A 5,888-nucleotide genomic window follows, 5' to 3' on the forward strand; every position below is an offset into this window, starting at 1 on the left:
GCATCCATTCTTTCATCCATACTTATCAACAGATTATTTAGCTCTGTCCGGAAGATCCAAATTCTGAGGTATGTTAGGACTCTTACTTTTTAAAGCAAAAACTTCAGAATAAAGAGTAATGTTACCAGTCTGATAGATATTTTGATAAAAGCTGATTTTTCTATCTTGTCCGCATTCTTTTTATTTCTTTAGGCCATAAAAATCTACCAAGGTCCTACTATATGCCAGGCACTCTTCTAGGTGCCAGGGATACAAACATTGGTACAAATAAATCCAGTGCAGATCCCAGAATTGTAATGGAAATATTTTCAGGGTGCAGTGGAAGCACCGGGGAGGGTGAGCTCAGTTCACCCTGAAAGAAGAGTAACCTGATGCCATTCTACTCTCGGAAAATGCCTTCTTCCTTCAAGTTATTGTTCAAACTTTACCTCCTTAGGAAAGCCTTTCCAATGAGCAACTTAAAGTTTCAGCAAAGTTCAGTGAATTTCAAAGACCGAAAACAGGGCTAAGAGGTTCCATTCGGACTTCCCCTTGATAGGTCTGGGAACACAGTTTGACCTGGGAAGTAACTGGATTTGGAATCTGGTGAGCCATGCAAATACAGGTGTTTCCCCGAAGTTCTTCAGAGGATGAAGAAAAGGAGGAATCTAGGAAACTCTTCCAAAGGAATGTAAATGAGAAACTTCTCCACCCTGTGGGGATTTTAGCCCAATAATTTTGGGAATTTCCAAGCATATAACACTGTGACACACCCCCACTTCTACATTGGGTGTCTTCAGGTTGTATGTGGGTGGTGGGGTGGGCAGTGGGGTTCTTCAGCTCAAAAAAGGCTTGTCATTTGTAAGGTATGAAGTCAATTATCACATTCAACTCATGAGTGGATATAAGAATAATTAGCAACCATTTGGCCCAAGGGGCTACTTTTCTTCTGTGAGCAACAAGTGCTTCTTAACTTTCCTATATATTTTGCTATTCGTGTTTCATTTAATGCCAGAAGGCATCAAGAACAATCCCATTCCTGGGGCCCCTGGGTGGCTCAGTCGGTTGGGCGTCTGACTTCGGCTCAGGTCATGATCTCGCGGTCCATGAGTTCAAGCCCCGCGTCGGGCTCTGTGCTGACAGCTCAGAGCCTGGAGCCTGTTTCAGATTCTGTGTCTCCCTCTCTCTCTGACCCTCCCCCATTTGTGCTCTGTCTCTCTCTGTCTCAAAAATAAATAAAAACATTAAGAAAAAAAATTAAAAAAAAAAAGAACAATCCCATTCCTATTCTCACCTACACCATTCCCATGACTGCACAGGCACAAGAATTCAGACCGGGATGAAGCAAGACACTGATCTTTGCTTAGTCAAGCTTCGGACAGTCCTAATTGGATTTAGGAAGACATGATTATTTTCATTCAGTGTTCTCTCTACTGAATGTAAAAGGAGAGAATTAGGACTCGTGCCAGAGTTCGAGCTTCTCATATGATAGATCTAAAGAATGTTTCCTCTTATGGGCATGTCCAGTTCTATAATGCAAGCTCTATTATGAACTCATGATGACTCCTTCCAACAGCAAGACAGTGGGCTCCAAGATTTGCCTGTCCAACCAAAATCTGTACCCCGAGATCTGATTGTCACTGAACATGCACCAAAGCCCAAGTGTATTGTCTCTCCTCTCCCTGTATCTCCCTCTCTGGGTTTTCCTATATTGGTGAAGGATGCCACCCATTCACTTGAGAAACCTGTGTGCCATCTTGCTGTTCTCCTCCCTTGTACCACCAAGTCTTATAGAGTTTATCTTCCATATTACCTACTATTCTTTCCCCACCCCACTATACAACGTGGTCCAGCTTCACATCACCTCATGCATGAAGACAAGTATCTCCTCAGTGCCGCCCACATACACTTGAGCTGTCTCCCAAGCTTTCCCAGCTGCCATAGTAATCTTTCTCCAGGGTAAATGTCACTAAGTCACTAAATTCTTTACATTACTGCTCATTTCCCTTCAGGATAAATTCCAAGCTTCTTACACTCCCTGAAGAGCCCTCCATAATCTGCGTGTGGTCCTACTCTCAGCCCCTTCTCTACATGCACTCTATTCTCCATCTGTGGGAACATTTATATCCCTTCATCATCAACTTCTTTTATAATGATTTAGTGTTCCTGTGGCAAATGGCATAGAGGATGATTGGGTTTTATCTCTCAATCTGGAATCACTGTCTTTTAACAAGTGACACTAATTCATTCATAGTGTTGTGATTACTAATGATTACTAATATACTTGGACTTATGTCCAAGTATATTAGTAATCACAATACTATGAATGAATTAATTTGTTCCCTATTTGCTGCTCTTTCTGGTTTTTGTTATTTTCCTTACCTTTTGTTACTTCTCTGATGTCTGTTGGGTTGAGTTTCCTCTGCTCTGTTTCCCCTGACCTGAATATTTAGTGCTTTGAAGGATTGTACTCCAGGTCTATTTTTTGAATTGTTACCTCATGCTTTAGATAAACATACTTGAACATGGGTTACTCTGAACAATTTTAGAGATAATCAGCATCTATATTCCCCACATAACAAGAATCCCAGCATGCTCTAAATTCCATCTGCCTCCTCTCTCTACAGCCCAAGTACATTGCATTTGAAATTAGGCGAAATATTTTAGTTGGAAAATTAATTTTTAAACATCAAAATTAGTTTTTTTCTGGTTTATTTGCTCACAACTGTTTCTTCAATCCTACTTCATCTTGGATTTATTTTCCCCTGGCTTATAATTCTTTTCAAGGGATCTGCATATGGCAAATTTTCCCAGTTCTTTGCATATCAGAAAATCTATGGATTTTATCCTCAAACTTGAATTAAACTTTATTGGATATAGCTATCCAGATTCAAAGTTAATTGTCTCCCTGACATTTGAAAATATCGCTCTATTATCTATTGCACCCATTGCTGCTAAGAATTCTGGTGTCAACCCTGATTCACACCCCTTTATGAGTAATCAGTTCACCCAAGCCCAGTGTACCTCACTCCAGATGCTTTTGGAATTTCTTTTAATGATCTAACATTTCACCACAGAGTGTCTTGTATGGATTTAATTTTTCATTTATTTATTCTGTTTGACATCTAAGAATGCCTTTCAATCTAAGAACTTATTGGATTCTTTAATCCTATGAAATCACCTTTTATTGTGTTTAAATTATTGCTGGGTTCATTCTGCCATTCAACTCTTTCTTCTTTCAACAATCTTTAATATCTGATTCTTCTCTAATATCTACTTCTTCTATCTGGAATTATTAAGACCTTACTAAACTGAGCTCAAAAAGTATTCTCATTAAGTAGGATAATTATGCTAAACTGAGCTGTTATCTGGAGTGAGTCAGTTTGAAACAAAAATGCCCAATTAAAAAATATATAGTTTTCATTACAGAAGTTTGTGAAAGGCCTGGACAATTCAGGATTTTACGTCCTCAGAGCAGGAAAAGGTGAGGAAATCATAGCTCCGGATGAATGTCTGACCATGTCCTCATTGCTGATCTTTCAAAGACTCTGCCCTAATCACATCTTTGAAGTCAAGGCACCCATGCCCCACCAGCTCTGCACCGGTACACAAACCTCTGAGACAAGTGAATGACTTCAACACACCCTAACAAGCCAAAAAAGACAATGTCCCCATAGCAACCTTAATGCATCCACACTACATACATCTACCTGGAAACAGCACTTCCTAGGGCCATGTGATGCATATGAACCAGGGAGAACACAAATAAATACATCTTCGCTTTTGCTGTTCTGTGACCTTGGAGTATTTACATTCTCAACTAAACTGCTATATTGCCCTAGGGTTTGCATTTAATACCTAGTCTCATACTGAAGACATGTCGCTGGTGAATGGCTTTGAACTGGTTGAAAAAGGAATGAGCTCCAAATAACAAAAGCAATGTGTTGGAGATGTTATTATTAACTCCCCAGCCATCCTTCAGAGTGTCAAAAATCACCCTCTCAAGGAGCAGGAAGTCTAATATTGGTACAAATTCCCTGAGTCTTGACATTCAGAGTTTTATTTTTTTTTCAACGTTTATTTTATTTTTGGGATAGAGAGATACAGAGCATGAACGGGGGAGGGGCAGAGAGAGAGGGAGACACAGAATCGGAAACAGGTTCCAGGCTCTGAGCCATCAGCCCAGAGCCTGACGCGGGGCTTGAACTCACGGACCGCGAGATCGTGACCTGGCTGAAGTCGGACGCTTAACCGACTGCGCCACCCAGGCGCCCCCAGTTTCAGAGTTTTAATCGACTACAGACTCACACACCATGTGTCCCATGAAAGACAATACTCTTCAAGATCTCATCCCCACCCTCCCCACAAACTGTCTGAAACTCCAGATTCTTAAGGAAAGGTGGGGATATTGTCACATCATTAGCACCCTATTTTCAGAGGCCCTCTCTGCACCTGGTAGTGGCAGTATTTTCCTGAGTCTGTGATCAAGTTCCTCAGCTATCAAAAACATGCATCATGGAAAGTTTAGTCTTCAAAAAAATTTCCATGCGTTATAGTTCTGGCCTTCATAATCCTTTCCAGTCAAGGCATTACTCTCCCATTGACAAAACAGAGAAATGTAACAACAACAACAACAACAAAAGCACCAACAGACATAGTTTCCTAACACAGAAGAAAGGGAAAGGAACTGGTATTATTTTAGAAAATGAAATGTTTACCAGGGGGTTCACCCACACAATATAGTAATAGACAGATATACAAAGACGTAGACAAAGGCATAGATATGGATATACATTTCCCCCTCAACATAATCCTTTGAGGTAGACTGAGTTACATCATTACTAGCTAGATGTGCAAACTGAGGTACAGAGTGATTAAACCCTAAAACCCCCTGGATTCATCCTTAGCCCTTGGCTAGGTAGTAATGTATTCTCAATTGTTATTTTTCCCATTTGATGGTCAGGACCTCTGTTACATTCATCCCAGGATCCCTCTGCAAGAGTCTGGAACATGGTAGGCAGTCAGTGAACCCTGACCCCCTGTCTACAAAGTCTGTCATTCTTCATTACAACTTGTATTATTGTCATATCAGCACCAACTCTTTTTTTTTTAAGTTTATTTATTTATTGAGAGAGAGAGCACGTGCACACATACAGGGGAGGGGCAGAGACAGAGGGAGAGAGAATCCCAAGTAGGCTCCACGCTGTCAGTGCAGAGCACAGCATCGGGTTCGATCCCACAAACCATGAAATCGTGATCTGAGTCGAAATCAAGAGTCAGAAGCTCAGCCAAATGAGCCACCCAGGTGCCCCAGCACAAATTGTTCATTTATTTGTTGAAAATTCATTGACCACCTACTATGTGCCACACCCTTTGTTAGGCAGAGTAATAAAGGAATGAATGGAACAGAAATAGTTCCTGACCATCTACTGGGATGAATAACAACTAAGAATACATTATTACTTAGTGGAAGGCTAAGGAAGAATGGAAAAGATGATTGTGAAGGAGATGAATTCAGGAATGGGAAAAGAGGTGGGTACCCTCGCATCAGATATCAGGGTAGTGAAATCCTCTCTCTCAGAAGGTCATCATGACCTCTGTTACCCCCACATACCTCAAATGCTATGATCAAGATCCTGTTGCTTCGGAACACACACATTCTTCAAATATTGAATTTCCTAGGGCCTAGGGTTGTCATATTTAGTAAATTAAAACACAGGATTCCCAGTTGAATTTGAATTTCAGATGATCCATTTTGCTAACATAAGTATGGCTCAACTGTTAACTGGAACATACTAATACTAAAATACTAAAATAGTTCTCTTTGTTTATGTGAAATTCAAAATTAAGTAGGTGTCCTGTATTTTCTCTCTCCAACTTACTAAAAAAAATATTCAACAACTTTAAAG

The 5,888-nt window shown here is 40.4% G+C and overlaps 1 long non-coding RNA gene across 1 annotated transcript in view; it reads right to left on the bottom strand.

Moving 5' to 3' along the window:
* LOC109494907 overlaps nucleotides 1-5,888 on the bottom strand; it is an 801,993-nt gene that overhangs the window by 49,238 nt on the left and 746,867 nt on the right. The gene's annotated exons all lie outside the window — the stretch shown is intronic.

This window comes from Felis catus, chromosome E2 (assembly GCF_018350175.1).
Source record: "Felis catus isolate Fca126 chromosome E2, F.catus_Fca126_mat1.0, whole genome shotgun sequence".
In the NCBI taxonomy this organism is placed as follows: domain Eukaryota; kingdom Metazoa; phylum Chordata; class Mammalia; order Carnivora; family Felidae; genus Felis; species Felis catus.